At 39.8% G+C, this 23,031-nt stretch overlaps 1 pseudogene across 1 annotated transcript; it reads right to left on the reverse strand.

Annotated features, from left to right (window-relative positions):
- Positions 1-21,313: 21,313 nt before the first annotated feature.
- Positions 21,314-22,701, reverse strand: LOC306642877 (Y-box-binding protein 1-like; annotated as a pseudogene). Its single transcript has one exon. The product of its transcript is annotated as a Y-box-binding protein 1-like (transcript).
- Between the last annotated feature and the right edge of the window lie 330 nt (positions 22,702-23,031).

Below are 23,031 nucleotides of genomic sequence, written 5' to 3' on the forward strand. Positions count from 1 at the left end.
TCTTGGATCTGGGGACAGGATGTGGGTGTGGCCAGAGTCCTAGGAAGTGCTAGGGGCTAAACAGGACCTTGCGGGTAACTGCGGAGCACGTGTGATATCCTCAGTGGGAAACTGAATCTGTGTGTGTGTGCGTGTGTGTGTGTGTTGGGGGCCTCCTGGGGTAGTTGGACAGCACACCCTGAGACACGACTCTCTTGGGGTGCAGATGGCAGGGCGGACGTTTTTAGTCACAGGCTGGACGGTCTTGTGCGCTGAGTCCTAGCCTAGTGCGTAGTATGGGGTTCTGGGAGTGGGAGCTGGGGTGGACTGGGCACATAACGTTTTGGGTATTGGAGGGGTCTAGTGGGTCCATTGGGGCGGTGGGACTGCTGGGAGACGGGTACCAAGGCGTTTTGGGACCACACTCATGTGTGGTGGTGGGGACCTTGACTGTGTTTCGTGATAACTGGACTCTGTCCAAGGTCTCCCGGTGTTCCCGCCCTGCCTGTTGTTCCCCTGCACCTGCACCCCATATCATTCCCTCGCTGCTGATAATATTGATTGATAATATTTTGAAATTAAAAAGTGATCAATACACTCATCGTACTGGATTTCTTTAAGTAAATTTATTTAACCTTCAGAATCATGTAATACATTATTATGGGGGAAATTAAAGGGTTATAAGGCGAGAACACCATAGAAATGCAGTCATTTTGCACTAGGACTCTGTAATGAAAATAAAGTGCTGTTTTTGGAAGATGGAAGATTTTTTTGGAAGATGGTTTAATCACTAACTTTAAATTCTTATTGTAAAAACAATATGGTCAAAATGTGTATTTACTAGATAGGTTATGTATATTGAACCTATGCCTCATGATAATAATTGTATAGCACTTTTGATAGTATGGCCATTTTGACAATATTAATTCTGCCTATCCAAGAACATGGGAGATCTTTCCTTCTTCAATTTCTTTTTTTAGTGTTCTATAGTTCTTGTTGTAGATGTCTTTCACCTCTTTTGTGAGATTGATTCCCAAGTATTTTAATTTTTTCAAGGCTATTGTGAATGGGGTAGTTTTCCTAACTTCGCTTTCTGAGGATTCATCACTTATGTATAAAAATGCATTGGATTTGTGAGCATTAATCTTATATCCTGCTACTTTACTGAATTCACTTATGGGTTCTAAAAGTTTTCTGGTGGAATTTCCCAGTTCCTCTAGATATATACTCATGTCATCAGCAAATAGGGATAGATTGAGTTCTTCTTTTCCTATTCATATCCCTTTAATTTCCTTGGTCTGTCTAATTGCTCTGGCTAGAGTTTCGAGGACATTGTTGTATAGAAGTGATGAAAGAGGGCATCCCTGCCTTGTTCCAGTTTTTAGGGGGCATGCTTTCAGTTTTTCACCATTTAGAATGATATTGGCCATGAGCTTAGCATAGATGGCCTTTACAATGTTAAGGAATGTTCCCACTATCCCTATTTTTTCTAGTGTTTTGAGCATGAAGTGATGCTGTATTTCATCAAATGCTTTTTCTGCATCTATTGAAATAATCATGTGATTTTTGACTTTGTCTGTTGATATGGTGAATTACATTTATTAATTTCCGAATGTTGAACCAACCTTACATCCCTGGGATAAAACCCACTTGATCGTGGTGCGCTATCTTTTTTTTTCTTTCTTTCTTTTTTTATTGTAAACAAATGGGTTACATGTTGTTTCTCTGTTTGTACATGGCATAAGGCATACCATTTGTGTAATCATAAATTTACATAGAGTAATGTTGTTTGATTCATTCTGTTATTTTTTCCCTCCCCCCCCTCTCTTTCCCTCTATACAGTCCTTCCTTCCTCCATTTTTGCCCCCCTCCCTAACCCTACACTATCTTTTTAATTTATTTTTGTATGCGATCTGCTAAGATTTTGTTGAGAATTTTTGCATCAATGTTCATTAAGGACATTGGTCTGAAATGTTCTTTTCTCAATGTGTCTCTGTCTGGTTTAGGTATCAGGGAGATATTGGCTTCATAGAATGAGTTTGGGAGGGTTCCCTTCTCTTCTATTTCGTGAAATACTTTGAGAAGTATTGGAATGAACTCTTCCTTAAAGGTTTTGTAGAACTCGGCTGAGAACCCATCTGGTCCCGGACTTTTCTATGTTGGTAGGCTTTTGATGACTTCTTCTATTTCATTACTTGAAATTGATCTATTTAAATTGTGTATGTCCTCCTGGTTCAGTTTAGGTAATTCATATGTCTCTAGAAACCTGTTGATATCTTCGAGATTTTCTAATTTGTTGGAGTATAGATTTTCAAAATAGCTTCTAATTATGTTTTGTATTTCAATCGTGTCTGTTGTGATATTTCCTTGTTCATTCTGAATTTCAGTAATTTGGGTTTTCTCTCTCCTTCTCTTTGTTAGTGTGGCTAAGGGTTTGTCACTTTTGTTTAGTTTTTCAAAGAACCAACTATTTATTTTGTCAATTTTTTCTATTGTTTCTTTTGTTTCAATTTGTTGATTTCAGCTCTGATTTTAACTATTTTCTGTCTTCTACCACTTTGGTGTTGCTCTGTTCTTCTTTTTCTAGGACTTTGAGCTGTAGTGTTAGGTCATTAATTTGTTGATTTTGTTTCTTCTTTTATTGAATGCAGTCCATGAAATAAATTTTCCTCTAAGTACTGCTTTCATAGTGTCTCAGAGATTTTGATATCATGTTTCTTTGTTCTCATTTACCTCTAAGAATTTTTTTAATTTCCGTTCTGATGTCTTCTGTTATCCATTCATCATACAATAGCGTATTATTTAATCTCCAGGTGTTGGAATAGTTTCTGGTTTTTACTCTGTCATTTATTTCTAATTTCAATTCATTATGATCTGATAGAATGCAAGGTAGTATCTATGTCTTCTTGTACTTGCTAACATTAGCTTTGTGTCATAGAATATGGTCTATTTTATAGAAGGAACCATGTGCTGCTGAGAAGAAAGTGTATTCGTTCTTTGTTGGATGATATATTTTATAAATGTCCATTAAGTCTAAATTATTGATTGTGTTATTGAGATCTATGGTTTCTCTGTTCAATTTTTGTTTGGAGGATCTGTCCAGTGGTGAGAGAGGTGTGTTAAAATCACCTAGTATTATTGTGTTGTAGTGTATTTGATTTCTGGAATTGAGAAGGATTTGTTTGATGTACATGGATGAACCACTGTTTGGGGCATAGATATTTATGATTGTTATGTCTTGCTGATTTGTACTTCCCTTAAGCCGTGTGAAATGTCCCTCTTTATCCCTTCTGACTAACTTTGGCTTGAAGTCCACATTATCTGATATGAGGGTGGATATGCTGTGTTCATGTGCCTGGTATGTTTTTTTTCCCATCCTTTCACCTTTAGTCTGTGGGAATCTCAATGAGATGAGTCTCTTGCAGGCAGCATATTGTTGGATCTTTCTTTTTAATCCAATCTGCCAGTCTGTGTCTTTTGATTGATGAGTTCAGGCCATTAACATTCAGGGTTATTATTGAGATATGATTTGTATTCCTGATCATTTGACTCATTTTTATTTTTTTTACATGACTTGATTTCTCTATTTGGCTGTTCCTTTAGGGTAGTTCCTCCCGTTGCTGGTTTATATTGTTGTTTTTCATCTCTTCCTCATGGAATATTTTGCTGAGAATGTTCTGTAATGCCGGCTTTCTATTTGTAAATTCTTTTAGCTTTTGTTTATCATGGAAGGATTTTATTTCATTGTCAAATCTGAAGGTAAGTTTTGCTGGGTATAAGATTCTTGGTTGGCATCTGTTTTCTTTCAGGGCTTGGAAAATGTTTTTCCAGGCCCTTCTAGCTTTAAGGGTCTGGCTTGAAAAATCAGCTGATATCCCTATTGGTTTCCCCCTGAATGTAATTTGATTCTTTTCTCTCACAGCCTTTAAATTTCTGTCTTTATTTTGTATGTTAGTTATTTTCATTATAATGTGCCTTGGTATGGGTCTGTTGTAATTTTGTGTATTTGGAGTTCTATGAGCCTCCTGTACCTGGTTTTCCATTTTATTCTTCAAATTTGGAAAATTTTCTGATATTATTTCATTGAATAGATTTATCATTCTTTTGGTTTGTTTCTTTAAGTCTTCCTCAATCCGAATAATTCTTAAATTTGGTCTTTTTCTTGATATCCCACAATTCTTGTAGATTCTGTTTACGATTTCTCACCATCTTGTCTGTTTGGTCAACTTTGTTTTCAAGATTAAATATTTTTTCTTCAGTGTCTGAGGTTCTGTCTTCCAGGTGTTCTATCCTATTGGTTATGCTTTCTATGGAGTTTTTAATTTAGTTTATTGTTTCCTTCATTTCAAGGATTTCTGTTTGTTTTGTTTTTCAATATCTCTAACTCTTATTGAAATGATCTTTTGCTTCCTGTATTTGCTCTTTTAACTGTCGATTGGTGTGATCATTCAATGCCTGCATTTGCTCTTTCATCTCCTCATTTGTGTCCCTGATTGTTTTAATTATGTACATTCTGAACTCCCTTTCTGACATTTCTTCTGCCATGCTGTCATTAGATTTTATTGCTGTACCGTCTAGGTTTGTTTGGACATTTTCTTCCCTTGTTTTATCATATTGCTCAGGTATCTACCCCTCTAGTAGTGAAACTCTGGGATATTGCAGATTTCCTCTATTGACTGATATTGTCTCTGTAGATTTCCAATAACTCACCTCTTAGCCTTCAGTAGCCTGAAGTCTTGGAGGAACTTGATAATGTGGTGGTCCACTAGGAAGTTTCCCCTCTAGGGGTAGTGGTCTGCAATGCTCCCGGTTGATTAGGTTCTCGGCTCCAGCAGGGGAGTCTCTCTGGGCCACTCTACTCCATGAAGTTCCCTGCGTTTCAGGACTACTGCCCCATGTGTGGAGACTGACCAGTGGGAGAGACTCACCCGGTGGCTCTGAGTTGGTCCTGAGTCTCTCAATACCTCCTCAACTCCTGGGTCTTGTCAAAGGTCCTCTAGCCTCCTGTAGGTCTCCATTCTTTATTGTGTGAAGATAAACATATTTTTAAAGCTTAGTAAACTTAATTTACTATGCTATATGTGGTAATGATACCATCACTTATCTGAAACTATTTCTCTGTAGTTTAAACATTGAAATTACTTAAGAGAATGACTTGTACACACACTGAATTTGATCAATATTATATGAATAAGGTGATAAGATTATTTTAGAAATGGAAATTTCATGGAAATCATAGGATCCAAATTCTTCATTTTACAATTAGAAGGGTTAGAACCAAAGAGTATCAGAATATATCTGAAGCCAGTAACCATTTATTATAGTGTTACTGAGTGTTACTGAAGAAAAGTCTTCTTCAATGCTATTTCAGTTATAATACCCTGACCCCATATGTGTCTTTAATTTTCTTCATGTGTATTTATTTCTTAGGGTTTACAATATGTGCCACATATTATAAGCTGGAGGAAGTATTAGAAAAAGTTGATTCTTTTAGAAGGGGATTTATTTGGGACTTTGAAAACTACCACAGAGCTTACTTTCTAGGAGAAGAAATAATTCCAGAAAACACTCCCAATGAGTACATGACTCAGAATGCAATAAAACTGAATTGTAACTTACTGCAGATTCTGCAAAAATGAAATAACTTTTTCCTTGATAGTTGACCAAAAGAGCCACTGTATTCATCGAACAGCAAGTATCCTGGTCATTATGATGTACAATGGTACAACAACCAGCTCACATTTTTTTTTTTTCTGTTTTAGGAAAATCTTCTGTCAGAAATATCAACTTGATATGATCCTCACATAAGGAGAATATTGATAAATGCTTTGATAAACTGTGTTTTGAATTATATTTTCCCAACCTTTATACATATGTCACTGTTATGGATTGGGACATGATTCATTCCCCCACAGAGCTCCTGTGTTAGTACAGGAAGTAATATTCACAGGTGAAATGATAGAACTGTGAGAGCTAACCTAATCATTCCATTCTAGTATGAATGGACTGAGTGGGTAGTAACTATAGGCAGGTGAGGTGTGACTAGAGGAGGTGGATCATTGGGAACATGTCCCGGAAGGGTTCATCTTTCCTGTGACCCTTTCTTCCTTCCCTCTCTCTCTACTTCCTGGCTTCCCTGAATGGAACAACACTCCTCTATCATGATATTCTGCATCATGGACTGAGCTGACTATGGAATAAAACCTCTGTAACTGTGAGCAAAAATAAACTTTCTCTCCACTAAGTTGTTCTTGTTGGGTATTTTGGTCAGAGCAATGCAAAGCTGACTAAAGCAGCCACCCTTGAAATCTAGAAAACATCTGCTTTTTTTCCTATAGTTGGTGTTAATTCCTCTTACTTACTGAACTACTCATCTAAATTGAATGGTAAATTTCCACAGAGTGATGCATTCACAAGTGCCCTACTTTTACTTTAACCATTTTTTTTTTTGATCATAGTATGCTTCTATGGTAAAAATATCAAAAATACACTTAATGAGAGAGTGAGTGTGTGAGTGCCTGTGTGTGAGGCTTTTCTGTAGGCTTTTCTTATATGCAGGCCAGACAAAGAAGGCACACTGCCAATAGGTTACATCAGTGGGCACATGCTCAAAACCAAAGTTTACAACCTTGACTACATATGATGAATCAAAGGCATGACCTTAAATACCCATTAAAAATAGTCTGCTGGAAGTCTTAGGGAGGGCGCCTACCTATAACCATCTTGGGCCTGCCCTATACATCTATCTGTTTTGGATTAATTGCCATACAATTTACACAACTGAAGACTTATGCAAATAAGCCTGACTCAGGTGGGCAGAGCCCTGCAAGTATAGGCCATAACAATAATATAAACTGTAACAATGTACAAGCAGAAAATAAATATAATCACCTAGGATTACTAAAAACCATTGCCAGCTTCGTCTATATTGAGGTGACAATAGGATTTCCAAGCAATGTTCAATTGGGAACTGGGCATACATATGTCAAAGTAGCAAAGATTTTGCCTGCTGAGTATAGACCCAAATTCCTCTGAGTTCTGCTACTGGACAACCTTGATAAATCCAGTCTGCATATCTGGAGAATTGGAAAGTGCTTGGTGTAAATTAAGCTGCTCGTGCGCATGTGCTGTGGTATAAGAAAGCATTTCCTCGTAGGTCATGAGCCAGAAAAGCAAAATCAGCAATTGATTTCTGTGTGTTGAACTAACCCCGCATTCTAGGGATGACCCCCACTTGATCGTGGTGCACTATCTTTTAATACGTTTTTGCATGTGATTTGCCAGAATTTTATTGAGAATTTTTGTATCTATGTTCATCAGGGATATTGGTTTGAAGTTTTCTTTCCTTGATGTGTCTTTGTTTGGTTTTGGTATCATGGTGATATTAGAAAGTTCCTTTCTTTCCTTGATGTGTCTTTGCCTGGTTTTGGTATCATTCTCCTTTTTAGAACTTAGCATCCATTCCTTGAGTTTGTGTTGCTTTGTTCTTCACCTCGCTGACACCTACTCCATCACTTGTGACCACTACGACCCCTGCTAGGGCTGGACCCCGGCACTCTCTGGTTGCCATGGGATCCATGACATCCTTGTGCTGTCAGCCTGCCTTTCTGTGACATCAGAACATACCTGCAGAGCAGCCAGGATGTCACAACATGCATTCATCGGGACCCATGGTGCCCAAGACCCAGAAACAGCCCCATGGAAGAGAAACCGTGTGCGTGGAATCTCCACGCCCTTCAATCCTTAGTTGCTGGATACCAGCCTGTTCTCCTTTGCATATAACACAGGAGCCTTGTTAAACAAGGGAGGCATTTCTCGGAGAAGGATCCACACCAGGACAGCATAATTTTGAATGGAAGTCAATGATTGAAAGCTCAACGTGATTTGGTTTCTCCTTTATTTGGCTATTCCTTTAGGGTAGTTGTTCCCTTTGCTGACTTACATCATTGATGGATTCTCAGTTGAGTTCTACAAGACCTTCAAAGAAGTGCTCATTCCAATACTCCTCAAAGTATTCCATGAAATAGAAGAGAAGGGAACCCTTCCAAACTCATTCTATGAAGTTAATATCACACTGGTACCAAAACCAGACAGAGACATATGGAGGAAAGAAGATTTCAGACCAATATCCCTAATGAACATAGATGCAAAAATTCTTAACAAAATTTTAGCAAATCACATACAAAAACATATTAAAAAGAGTGCACCACGATCAAGTGGGTTTTATCCCAGGGATGCAAGGTTGGTTCAACATCCAGAAATCAATAAATGTAAATCACCATATCAAAGGACTTAAAGTTAGGAATCACATGATTATTTCAAAAGAAGTGGAAAAAGCATTTGATAAAATACAGCATCCTTTCATGCTCAAAACTCTAGAAAAAAAACAGGGACAGTAGGAACATTCTTCAACATTGTAAAGTTTGTCTATGCTAAGCCTACTGTCAATATCATTCTAAATGGAGAAAAACTGAAAGCATTCCCCCTAAAAGCTGGAACAAGGCAGGGATGCCCTCTTTCACCACTTCTATTCAACATTGTCCTTGAAACTCTAGTCAGAGCAATTAGACAGACCAAAGACATTAAAGGGATACGAATAGGAAAAGAAGAACTCAAACTATCCCTATTTGCCAGTGACATGATTCTATATTTAGAGAAGAAGAAAAATTCCACTAGAAAACTTTGAGAACTCATAAATGAATTCAGTAAAGTAGCAGGATATAAGATCAGTGCTCACAAATCTAATGCATTTTATTCATAACTGATGAATTCTCTGAAAGAGAATTTAGGAAAACACCCCATTCACAACCACCTCAAAAAAACAAACAAACAAACAGAAAAAACCTCTTGGGAATTAATCTAACAAAAGAGGTGAAAGAACTCTACAATAAGAACTACAGAACACTAAAGAAAGAAATTAAAACCTTAGAAGATGGAAAGATCTTCCATGTTCTTGGATAGGTAGAATTAATATGTCAAAATGACCATACTACCTAAAGTACTATACAAATTCAATGCAACCAACTAAAATCCCAATGACATACCTCATAGAAATAGAGCAAGCAATCATGAAATTCATTTGGAAGAATAAGAAACCTAGAATAGCTAAAGAAATCTTAGCAGGAAAAGTGAAGCTGGGGTTATCACAATACTAGAATTCCAACTATACTACAGAACAATAGTAACAAAAACAACATGGTATTGGCACCAAAATAGGTAGATCAATGGTACAGAATAGAGGACACAGAAACAAACCCAAATAAATACAATTTTCTCATACTAGACAAAGGTGCCAAAAATATACAATGGAGTAAAGATAGCCTGTTCAACAAATGGTGCTGGGAAAACTGGAAATCCATATGCAGCAGAATGAAACTAAACCCCTGTCACCCTGCACAAAAAAAAAAAAAAAAAAAAAAAAATCAACTCTAAATGGATCTTAGGACCAGACTTCCTTAACATGACTCCCATAGCACAAGAAATAAAAGCAGGAATAAATAATTGGGATAGATTCAAACTAAAAAGTTTTCCTCAGCAAAGGAAACAATCAGCAATGAGAAGAGAGAGCCTACAGAGTGGGAGAAAATATTTGCCACACATATTTCAGATAGATCACTAATCTCCAGAATATATAAAGAACTCAAAAAACTCTACACCAAGAATACAAATAACCCAATTAACAAATGGATTAAGGAAATGAGCAGACACTTCACAAAAGATCTAAAGCAATCAACACATATATGAAAAAACTTTCAACATCTCTAGTAACAGGAGAAATGCAAATCAAAACTACCCTAAGATTTTATCTCACCCCAATTAGAATGGTGATTATCAAGAACACAAGCAACAATAGGTGTTGGCAAGGATGTGGGGAAAAATGTATACACTCATACATTACTGGTGGGGATGAAAATTAGTGTAGCCACTCTGGAAAGCAGTGTGGAGATTCCTTAGAAAACTTGGAATGGAACCACCATTTGACCTAGGTATCCCACTCCTTGGCCTATACCCAAAGGACTTAAAATCAGCATACTACAGTGATGCAGCCACATCAATGTTCATAGCTGTTCAATTCACAATAGCCAGATTGTGGAACCAACCTAGATGCCCTTCAATTGATGAATGGATAAAGAAACTGTGGTATATACACCCAATAGAATATTATTCAACCATAAAGAAGAATAAAATTTGGCATTTGCAGGCAAATGGTGAAATTGGGAGAATATCATGCTAAGTGAGATCAGCCAATTCCAAAAAAACCAAAGGCCGAATGATCTCTCTGATAAGTGGATGATAATACATAACGGGGGATGGGAGGGAAGCAAGAATGGAGGAAGGAGGGATTGTATAGAGGAAAAAGAGAGGTGGGAGGGGTGGGAAGAAGGGAAAAATAACAGGTTGAGACAAACATCATTACCCTATGTACATGTCTGATTACACAAATGGTATGGCTCTATGTACAACCAGAGAAATAAGTTTTACCCCATTTGTTTACAATAAATCAAAATAAATAAATTTAAAAAATATGGAGAGAATAATGAGCAAACGAGGATGGAAAACCACAAAGAATCATTTCATAAACCTTGGATTGCAATATTTTGTGCAACATGCTAATTCTGAAACTGGGCCATCTGTAGGCACTTTAACAAGTTACAGTAGCATATGTTTTGACTGATAACCCTCCTTCTAAGGAGTTAAAAAATATAAACTGGGATTTAGTAATGTTCTATAACAATTTACAATAAAAATTAATTTTTGCACTGTTGTTAATGATGAGATTAAAACCAAGGATATAATTGGAGCAAGTTGTATTCTATGCTCGTATAATTATGTCAAAATGAACCCTAATATTATGTATAAATAAAATGAACTAATAAAAAAACCAATGGGGGGAAAAAAAGAAAGCTCAATGGATGTGCCTTTCTGGCAGCTAAACTCAGTGCAATGACTGCAGAGAGAATTTGCAGCACATGGGACCACAAGTTTGAAAATTGGGATAGGGTTTTTTTTCCCCTGTCTTTACGTATTTTGCCTGGGGTCACATATCCTGTGAGCAATCACCTCTTCCCTTTGTATATTGATATTTACAGGTGGGGTCTGACTAAGTTGCTTAGGCTTTCCCTAATTTAGGGAGGCTGGCTTTGCACTGGAAGAACTCCTGCCTCAGACTCCCCGGTACCTGAGATGATAGGTAAGGTCTAGCACCTACTATGGGTCATTCATTTTTTTCAGATATCTGCAGGTTAGTGTTTTTGCAAGGGAAATTCCAGGAGGATCAGGAAGAGTGGGGCAAAAATGAATTGCTTGTGGTCTTAAGGGCTTGGGGTTCAGCTTGAAATTAACCAAAAAATATTCCTTCATTATAATGTTTTGAGGGCCTCCTGCCTCAGCCCACCATGAATCACTGAGAAAATTGTCTGCTCACAGTTCAGCCACAACCATTTTCTTGCTTCAAAACACAGAGATAAATCTTCCTTTTTTGACAGCCCCCAGGACTGTGGTTGTTGACATGCAACTAAAGTTTCTGGCAGGTTTGTTTTCAAAAGTTGTTAGGGTCCCATTCTGACTACTCCCCGGAGAGTCAAAGTGAACACACGCTAATGCAAATCACACAAGGAGGTTTTATTAAAGCAAGCTCAAGCCTGGACCGCAACCAGCCACTCAGACCAATACAATGGCCGGGGGGGGGGGGGGGGGGGGGGGGGGGTGGGGAGGCGGCCCCAAGTGGTGAGAAAGCGCTCTATTTAAGAACTTTTTCCAGCATTCATACACAAGGACCTGTACATTATTGGTTAAAATTCAGACAGCTAATTATTTGTCCTTTTTTGGTTTGGTCCCTCCACTTTATTTGAATCTTATTGGGTCCCGCCAAAACTGAACAGTCCTGGAGGGAGCAGGGAGGAGGGAAGGAGTGAATTATGAGGGAGGGGTCATCAGGGTTAGGTTCCCCTGTCCTTGATAGATGGGGTCTCCGGACAGCTGCACATTCCTCAGATAGATATCTCTGAACAGCCTTGATAAACCCGGGGCCCAGCACATCCCATTTGACCTGTATTGGCCCTTGAAGGCGCTGCTGTGGCTGCCAGTATCCTCAGCGCTTACACACCCTGTTCCTGGGGGCTCAGTTCACGAAATAGCTTGTTTATACAAGAGGCCTGCACAGATGGCACCCCGTTCTCAACAAAGTGAAATGTAAAATTTGGTAGAAAGTATGTGGTTTTGTCTCAGGATGGTTTTCCTGCAAAGTAATTCACCAAGGCAGATGGGAAGAGGTACCAGTCAGCTGACATAGTGACTCTCTTCAGATAATCCCAATCCTCTACTTTTTGAACATTGAATAGGACACGGTTGGAACAGTAACACTATTAAGTGGAATGTTACTGCAATGAGAACTTTCAAGATGAAACTTGTGTAGGAGTCAGCAGTGCTTCCCCAGAGACCTTGATTTTTGGAGATTAGGCATTTCTGGAAATGAGAAAACTACCAGGTCATGGCAGGTTATATCTTTCTCATGAACATGGTCAAGTGGGGTGTTATTTATCAAGATGCTGATGAAGAACAGATGCTCAGGAATTGTTAATGATCTAAAATTCAAAAGGTCAACTGCAGTAACCTTTGGGAAAGCGTAGCCTTCTGGAGTAAACCCAGATTGCCTGCAGAGGAAGTGGACTGGTACACCTGAGTGTGGTCCAAGTTCACCTTGGTGTCAGCTGGGAAACCTAGAGGGGTTGCCAAAAGAGAGCTTCTCTTGGCACTGCATTTTCTCCCTCTGTTCTGCTTTGCACTGGAAAGATATTATGTTCCTTTTAGGAATTGAGTGCTGAATAAATACCTTAATTTCTTCTGATGTCACTCAGGAGCCACAGTAGGTATTTAAAACCTGGCTTTCCTGTATCTCTGGAGGTGCAATTTCAACTCCAATGAAGCATTTTTAGAGCCTTTCCTGATTTTGATGTTTGTCCTTAAGTGCTGTGTAGAATTGGTTATAGGGGACAGTTTCTCATCTCTATCATGTTTCTGTGGAAATTTTTGATTGTGCTTTCTAGTTTATGTCATCACACAAGAACACCTAATTGGAAGGAATTCACACTTAAAGAAATCAGAGACATTCGAGATGGGCAACTTTGAGGCTGATATAACCAGTTAAAAGAAAATATAGTATATTTATTTTAGAAATTGTTTAAGATCTGTTTTTGGTGGTCAATAACTCCCATCACACATTTAGTTATTCTTTAAAATTTTCTTTTTTTTAAACTTAGGATTCGACCATAGTGGGTCTTCACTTTTGTAATTTAGCAGAAATTTATTTTTATTCAAATCCCTTATGATGTGGTGCACATTTTATTAAGAGGGCCATCATTCAGTGCTGCATTTCCAAATGTGTACTTGTGTAAATTGAACTGCTTGGATGCATGTGCTTTGGTGTAAGGAAAACCTTTCCTCATAGGTCATAAACCAGAAAGTAAAATTAGCATAGTGTGATCTGATGTCCCTTGCATGCATCAGGAAAGAATCTGGAATTTTCTGGGCCATTCATGTCCTTGACAAATTGAGTTATTGTCATTAATTAACTTTCCTTATCCAATGATCTCTCAATTCTTTCTTGATACTGTGTTATAATATTTTGGAACTGAAGAATCTCCTGGTATTTTTCTGAGATCATTAACAGTTATAATTTTCTAGTGTGCGTTCTCTGAAATTAGTCTTTCATTTCCACACCCTTCTTCTGTTAGTGCACCACAGAAAAGACCTCAGCTCTTAAATTTTGGAATACTCAGCTTTGAACCTTTGAACAATTCCTCTCCTTCCAGGTGATGCATTTGTGAATGTGATATCATGCACTAGAAAACTGCTCATCTTGTCACTATCAAGACTCGTTTGATCCATTACATTCAATTTGTTACAGTATCTTTGTGCCAGGATCTGTGACAGTGGAGTGTAATGAGCAATCGCCAGGGGTGCTAAAGGGATCTTTGGCATTTTCACAGAGGGCTTGTGTCAGACAGGCAGTACTCAGGTCAAAAGATTGAACTGATCTGTCAAGACAGATTGACCAGATATTTCTGCACTGAAGGTGTGTTCAAGGACCCTTAGAAAGTGAGACAAAGAGAATTTGTGGATGCAGCCTAGTGGCCTGGCAGTAGCAAAAGAGGTTGGGCCTGACAGAACATCTTTGCTGCCATGCCATCTCTCTGCTGGCCTCCAGCACACATGCCCAGTGACTCACCTCCTCCTTTCCTCACTAGGGATCACAGCAGTCACCCACCTCCACTCAGAAATCAAATTTGATGGGCTCCAGCTGTCACATATTTGGGTATTCTAGGAAATGAGGGGCACCCCACCAGATTTTTGGGGATGTTTTCCAACTCAATCATCTTCTAACCCACAGAGCTGCAGTGGATGCTTCCCTGTGCTCAGGTGTCAAGAGCCATCATTCCTTGTGTCTGGTAGTGGCCTAGGCCAGTTTTCTGACTGCGCTGTATGTCGGGTGAAATCAGGCCTGGAGCAATGGGGCCTGAGGCCAATGCCACTGGGACCCTTGCTATGCTGTGTGCTCTCACGCCCTGAGGCACCCCTCTAACCCTACAGGTCCCCTAGACCTGGCGGGGACCCATTGCCTGTTGCAAGATACTGGTGTCCAGGGGGACAGCATACGTAGTAAGGACAATGAGAGCATGACCTCTTACCGGGCATGGCGGGGAGTGCAGGCTGTAAGGCTACAGTGGGATTCCTTGCCCTTGGAGGACCTGGATCACCCATAGCCCCATGGCGTTGGAAACCCCATGCCCACGCACCCTGGCTCCACATCTGCTGGGTGAAGAAGCTGGGATTGTATTTCTTGAAAACAACAGGCCCCTGGGGCTTGGACCCTTGGCCTTTCTTTGTACCATCACGACTGAGCATGCGGTTGTCTTGAACCTTGAATCCGCCAGGGCCCATCTGCGTCTGTGATTGCCATGGGAACTGTGATGTCATTGTGCTGTCAGCCCACCTTTCTGTGACATCAGGAGGTACCTGCAGAGCCACCTGGATGTCACAGCACCACATTGTGCTCAAGGCCCAGAAACAACCCCTTGGAACAGAAACCATGTGCCTCCTATCTCCCCACCCCTGAATTCCTAGTTGCTGGATTTCAGCCCATTCCACTGTGCATATAGTAGTTGTCCCCTGTTTTGTTCTCATTTCACAGAAGACTTGTTAATCAAAGGAAGAATTTCTTGGAGAACGATCCATACCAGGACAGCAGAAATTTTGAACGGAGAGTCAATGATTGAAAGTTCAAAGGAAGTGACTTTTTGGAATCTAATCTCAGTGTGATGATTGCAAGAGGGTTTGCAGCATACAGTACCATAGAAAGTTTGAAAATTGGAATAGGCTTTTGCTTTTGTTTTTCCTGCTCTCCATGTTTTGCCTGGCATCACATACCCTGTGAGCAATCTCCTCTTCCCTTTATATATTGGTATTTGCAGGCAGGGTCTGGCTAAGTTGTTTAGGTCTTTCCTAATTTAGGGAGGGTAGTTTGCAGTGGAAGAACTCCTGCCTCAGACTCCCCTGTACCTGAGATGCTAAGTAAGTTCTAGCACCTACTATGGGTCATGCATTTTGTTCAGATATCTGCTGGTTAGGGTTTTTGAAAGGAAATTCCAGAAGGACAAGGCAGTGTAGGGCAAAAATGAATTGATTTTGTTCTTACAGGCTTGGTGTTCAGGCTGGAATTAACAGAAAAATCTTTCATAACAACTCAGATATCACTTGCTCTCCTCTTGTCCTAGCCCACCATGGATCACTGAGAAAATTGCTCACAGTTCAGTCACAACTGTTTTCAGGCATCAAAACACAGAGAGAAATCTTTCTTCATATCCCCCCAGGATCATGGTTCCTGACATGCAACTAAAGTTTCTGGCAATTGTGTTTTCAAAGTGAATTGTAAAAGTCATTAGAAAGTGTTTGGTTTTGGCCTTGGGATGATTTTCCTGCAAAGTATTTCATCAAGGCAGATGGCATAGAAGCCAGTCAGCTGACATAGTGACCCTCTTCAGATAATCCAAATTCTCCACATTTTCAACATTCTCTTCTCTGTTATATCAAGTGAATAGAACATGGTTGAATGGTAGCACTATTAAGTGGAATGTCATTGCAATGGGTATTTTCAGCACAAAGTTTGGGTTGGAGTTTTCAGTGCTTCACCAGTGATGTTGATTGTTCAAGGCATTCCTGGAGATGAGAAAAATTATTAGGTCATGACAGGTTACATCTTTCTCAAGAAGATGCTCATGTGGAGTGATATTTAGCAAGAAATTGATGGAAAAAAAAAGATTTTAAGGAGGAGTTAATGGCCTGAAATTCAAAAGGTCAACTGCAGTATTCTTTGGGAATTAGTAGCCTTCTGGGGCAAAGTTTCAGGCTGCCTGAAAAGGAAGTGGACTGGTATACCTGGCTTTTTTCCACATCAACATCAGCATTAGCTGGGAAACCTAGGAATGATGACAAAAGAGAGTGGCTCTTGGCACTGAAGTTTTCCACTCTCTTCTGCTTTGCACTTCAAGTATACTATTTTTTCCTTTAGAAATTGAGTGAATTGGTGCTGAATAAACACCACAGTTTCTACTGATGTCACTCAGGAGCCAGAGTGGGTATCTAAAAAGTGGCTTTCCTGTATCTCTGGAGGTGCAGTCTCAACTCCAGTGAAGACTTTTAGAACCTTTTCTGATTTTGATGGATGTCCTTAAGTCATGCTCTGTAGAATTGGGTGTAGGGGGCAATGTTCTCATCTCTACCATGTTTCTGTAGAATTTTTTTTCTGTAGAAATTTTTGATTGTACTTTGTAGGTTAAGGAACCATACAAGAACACCTATTTGAATGAACTCACTCTTTCAGAAGGAAATCAGAGATATTAGTAATGGGGCTTCTTTGGAGTGGTTATAACCAATTAAAAGAAAATATAGTATTTGAATTTTAGAAATGGTGTAGGATCTGTTTTTGGTGGTCAATTACTGCCATCACCCCTTTAGTTATTCCTTAAAATTTTCTGGTTTTTAAACTCAGGATTCTTCCACAATGGGTCTTCACCTTGTATTTTACAGTGATTTGGTTTTTTGTTTAAATCCCTGTTGATGTGTCACACTATTTATTAAGAGTGCCATCCTTCAGTACTGCATTTCCAAGTGTGTATTTGTGTAAATTGAGGTGGTTGGGTGCATGTGCTGTGGTGTAAGGAAGGCTTTCCTCATATGTCATGTGTGAGAAAAGCAAGGTCAGCATACATGTAATCTACTGACCTTTGTAAGCATCAGGAAAGAGGCTGGAATTTTCCAGGGCATTCATGTGCTTGCCAAATTGAGTTTTTGTCATTGATTATCTTTCCTTACCCAACAATCTCTCAATTATGTCTTGATATTTGGAGTTGAAGAATCTCCTTGTATGTTTTGGGAAATCATTAACAATGACAATTTTTTTTCTAGTGTCTGTTCAATGAAGTTAAATTTTTATTTCCAAACCCCTTCTTCTCTTAGTGCACCACAGAAAAGAGTTTAGCTGTTATATTTCCAATATTCAGCTTTGAACCTTTGTACCATTCCTCTCCTTCCAGGTGATGCATTTGTGAACGTGATATCATGCACTGGACAACTGTGCTCCTCTTGTCACTATTAGGGACTCGTTTGATCCATCACATTCACTTTTCTTGGGCATCTTTGTGCCAGGGTGCATGATAGTGGAGTGAAATGTGCAATCACTAGGGCTACTGAGAGGATCCTTGGCATTGTCACAGAAGCCTTGTCAGATAGCAGTACTCAGGTTAAGAGAACGAACTGATCTTTCAGGACAGTTTGGCCACATATTTCTGTGATTAAAAGTGTGTTCATGGATCCCTTAGAAATCAGACAAAGAGAATTTGTGAATTCAGCCTAGATGCCTGGCATCAGCAAAGGAGGCAGGGCCTGACATGTGGATTATGCACAGATCATCTTGGCTGCCTTGCCAGCTCTTTCCTGGCCTCCATCACACATGCCCTGTGACTCACTTCTTCCTGTTCTCATTAGGGAATGACAGAAGATGCCCACATCCACTTAGAATTCAAACTTAACAGGTTCCAGCTGACACATATTTGGGTATTCCAGTAAATGAGGTATGCCCAACAAGATTTTTTTGTGATATTTTCCAACTTAATTATCACCTAACCCACCAAATTGTACTGGATGCCTCCCTGTGCTCACCTGTCAAGAGTCACCTGTCACTCCTTGTGGCTGGCAGTGTCCTAGGACAGTATCTTGATTGAGCAGTTTGTTGGGTGAAATCAGTCCTGAGGCCAATGCCACTGCGACCCTTGCTCACTGCTCCCTGAGGCACCCTTCTACGCCTACCTGCTCCACTAGACTATGTGCAGCCCATTGCCTGTGGCATGTTAGTGGTGTCAAGGGTGCCAGCATACCTAGTAAGCACAAACAAGGGTAGAGCCACCAACGGGTCTTGGAGGGAGCAGTATTCTCATCTCTACCATGTTTCTTTGGAAATTTTTGATTGTGCTTTGTAGGTTAAGGCATCATGCAAGAATAAGTGAAAGATTTCACACTTATTGAAGAAAATCAGAGACATTAGGGATGGGGCATCTTTGGGGTAGATATAACCAATTAAAAGAAAATATAGTATTTGTGTCTTAGAAATAATTTTGTATGTGTGTTTTGTTGTCCATTACTGCCATCACACCTTTAATTATTCTTTAAAATTTTGTTTTTTAAACTCTGAATTTGCCCATATTGGGCCTTCACTTTCGTAATTTAGCAGAGATTTGTTTTTTTGTTTAAATCCCTGATGATGTGGTGCACTGTTGTGGGTCTCTCTGCCACCTCCCGCGTAGGTGAGAAAAGGGTTAACTGCTCGAGGTTGATGTTAGTGGTTCTTCTATCTATTACACCAAAAACTTATCTACTCAATAAAAATACAAGAGCCAATACTCTTTTTAAATGAGAGGATGTGTGATGGGTCTGCCCATACCAGCTCTGGCTTTTTACAACTTGCCCAACACTCTTTCATTTATAACATACAGATAAAGGGGGCTAGGACCAGGAGGAGATTCTTCTGTAATGGACAGGATAGGTTGGAGTTAGTGAACCATTCTCTTAAGGGTGAATATCCCATAAGGAGACAGGGAACCACTCCCATGCAGTGACACTTGCTTCCTGGCAATTCCTAGATGCCAGGCCTCTGTGTTCCATGGCTCAACCTAGTCTGATTCTGCTAAATAAGGATGACTTCCCACATCTCCCACATTTTTAATATTTTAAAATGCAAATGATGGGCAGTTATGTTGAGGTTCTGTATCTTGGTTCTGAGAGCTGCACCGAGGTCCTGGCTCTTGGTTCAGAGAGTATGGTAACCTATTAATAAGATAGAAAAAGAATTAGTAGCAAAATATCATTCTAATACCATTTAATTTAGGAAGTATTTGATCAACTGGAAATGCAGAGTCCATGAGATTAATTATCTTTTGAATATCCTGGAGATAGTGATACATTTTTTCAAAACCCAGGCTATGTCAAATGTCCATTAGATTTTTTTTTTATTGTAAACAAATGGGATACATGTTGTTTCTGTTATATCACAGTTTCTTTATCCATTCATTCATCAATTGAAGGACATCAAGTTTGGTTCCACAATCTGGCTATTGTGAATTGAGCAGCTATGTACATTGATGTGGCTGTATCTCTGTAGTATGCTGATTTTAAGTCCTTTGGGTATAGGCCGAGGAGTGGGATAGCTGGGTCAAATGGTGGGTCCATTCCAAGTTTTCTAAGGAATCTCCACACTGCTTTCCAGAGTGGCTGCACTTTGCAACACCATCAGCAATGTATGAGTGTACCTTTTGCCCCCACATCCTTGCCAACACCTAGTGTTGCTTGTATTCTTGATAATTGCCATTCTAATTGGGGTGAGATGAAATCTTAGGGTAGTTTTTATTTGCATTTCTCTTATTACTAAAGATGTTGAACATTTTTTCATATATCTGTTGATTGATTGTAGATCTTCTTCGGTGAAGTGTCTGTTCATTTCCTTAGCCCATTTGTTGATTGGATTATTTGTATTCTTGGTGTGTTATTTGTATTCTTGGAGTGTTTTGAGTTCTTTATATATTCTGGAAATTAGTGCTCTATCTGAAGTATGAGTGGCAAAGATATTCTCCTGCTCTGTAGGTTCTTTTTTCCCATTGCTGATAGTTTCCTTCGCTGAGAGAAAGTGATTTAGTTTGAATCTATCCCAGTTGTTGATTCTTGCTTTTATTTCTTGTGCTATGGGAGTCCTGTTAAGGAAGTCTGATCCTCAGTCGATATGTTGAAGATTTGGACCTACTTTTTCTATAAGATGCAGATTCTGAGGTCCATGGTCCATTTTGAGTTGATTTTTGTGCAGGGTGAGAGATAGGGGTTTAATTTCATTCATGCAGCATAATGCTGCATATGGATTTCTAGTTTTCCCAGCACCATTTGTTGAAGAGGCTATCTTTTCTCCATTGCATATTTTTGGCACTTTTGTCTAGTATGAGAAAATTGTATTTATTTCGGTTTGTGTCTATGTCCTCTATTCTGTGCCATTGATCTACCTGTCTGTTTTGGTGACAATACCATGCCATTTTTGTTACTATTGCTTTGTAGTATAGTTGAAGTTCTGGTATTGCAATACCCCCTGTTTCATTCTTCCTGCTAAGGATTGCTTTAGCTATTCTGGGTTTCTTATTCTTCCAGATGAATTTCATGATTGCTCAATTTCTGTAAGGTACATCATTGGAATTTTAATTGGAATTGCATTGAATCTGTATAGCACTTTTGGTAGTATGGCCATTTTGACAATATTAGTTCTGCCTATCCAAGAACATGGGAGATCTTTCCATCTTCTAAGGTCTTCCTCAATTTCTTTCTTCAATGTTTTGTAGTTTTCATTGTAGAGATCTTTTACCTCTTTGGTTAGATTGATTCCCAAGTATTTTATTTTCTTTTTTTTTTTTGAGGCTATTGCAAATGGGGTTGTTTTCCTCATTTCCCTTTCAGCTGTTTCGTCACTTGCATATAAAAATGCTTTAGATTTATGTGTGTTGATTTTATAGCCTGCTATTTTGCTGAATTCATTGATGAGGTCTAGAAGTTTTCTGGAGGAGGTTTTTGGATCCTCTAAATATAGAATCATGTCATCAGCAAATAGTGACAGCTTAAGTTCCTCTTTTCCTATTCGTATCTCTTTACTTTCTTTGGTCTGTCTAATTGCTGTGGCTAGACTTTCGAGGACAATGTTGAATAGAAGTGGTGAAAGAGGACATTCCTGTCTTGTTCCCATTTTTTAAAATTATTATTTAAGACCTTTATTAACAGGTGCTTGCAGTTTGTTGACTTTTTTGAAAAAATCAAGTTGTAAACTTTTATTACAAATTAAAAATAAAGTTCTTAAAAATCTCAACTTGACCAGATATGAAACAATTTAAAAACCTTTAAAGGTGTATTGAGAAAAACCAGGCTTTTTTAAAAAACACATTTGCCATTACCAAAAAGAGACATCTTTAGGTAAAATAATAAAAACCCCATGCTGCATAGGTAATGCAGATAGTTCTAGTTATCTGGTCAACGGGCAAAAAGCAAGCACTTAAGGTCTTCAGCTCCAATCTTTTGTTCATTTCTTATTGCTGGAATTTCATATTCCCTTCTTTTTGTTGGATGTCTAAACTGGAGATGGTAGAGATGGTAAGCCTGGCATTTACTCAGCCCTGCCCTGCTCAGCCTCGGGAGTGGACAAATTCTCAGCTGGTGGATGGCTGCTTTTGTCTCTTTGCCATCTTGTGGTTTAGGGTTTTCTGGGCATCTGCATCGGTAATTGAAATTGCGGGGGCACCGACATTTGAGGTGGCTGCTGACCTTGGGTCTCGTCTCCTTGAATTTCCTTATCCTCTTCATTGCCATCCTCTCTAGGCTGCCTTTGGCGAGGAGGGCCCCTGCGGAATCGTGGTCTGTAACCCCGATACATATTCTGTCTTACTGGTCTACCTTGTTCTCCTGCACCCTGGTTGTCAGCACCCTCCATCACTTCTGCCTGCACAGGAGGGTTGGAATACTGTGGTTAACGCCCATAGGGTCTCCGCATGTAGCAAGGTGGGAACCTTCGCCTGCGGTAGTGCCAGCGTTGTTGGGCCTGGCCTTCAGGGAGCACTCTCCAATCCCTCATCCTTTTCCCCCCTCTCACTCTTCTGATAGTTCTGCTGGTAATTGCGTGGAGGACCCCTACGACGTGGGTAGCGTCTATAATGGTTATGGTCCGCTGCATATTTACTGCCTTGAACTGGAACTCCACCAGGGCCTGTAACATTTGCTGCCACCGCACCCTTTTCTCCTTCAACAACATCAAACTCCACAGTCTCTCCATCTCCTACACTGCGAAGGTACTTCCTGGGGTTATTCTTCTTTATGGCAGTCTGGTGTACAAATACATCTTCCTTGGTGTCATTCCTGTTGATGAAACCATGTCCATTTCTTACATTGAACCATTTTACTGTTCCCAAAACCTTCATTGCGATGACCTTCTTGTCCCCGCTGGCAGGCTACGCCTATGTAAGGCCGGGGGGCACCGCTCCCTGCGCCGCTGTCTGTGGTGCGGGGCTTGGTGTGGGCAGCGCTGAGGGCGAGGCGGGGGACAGCAGGCGGCTGCTGGGTCTTGGCCTCGCTGCTCATGGTTGCAGTGATGGTAACTGGGGCTGGCTGTGGCAGCTGCAGCTCCTCCTGGGGTGTGATGGTAACTAGGCTGGGGCAGCATCGGTGGGGCTGCTCAGGGCTCTCTGGGGTCTGCTCTCCACTCCCGCTACTGATGGAACTCTTGTTCCCATTTTTAAAGGGAATGCTTTTAGTTTTTCTCCATTAAGAATGATGTTGGCCATAGGCTTAGCATAAATAGCCTTTACAATGTTCAGGTATGTTCCTATATCCCTATTTTTTCCAGTGTTTTGAGCATGAAGGCGTGTTGTATTTTATTGAACACTTTTTTTGAGTCAATTGAGTCAGAATGAGTCAATTGAAATA

The sequence above is a fragment of the Sciurus vulgaris genome, assembly GCF_902686455.1.
Source record: "Sciurus vulgaris genome assembly, chromosome: 13".
NCBI lineage: Eukaryota > Metazoa > Chordata > Mammalia > Rodentia > Sciuridae > Sciurus > Sciurus vulgaris.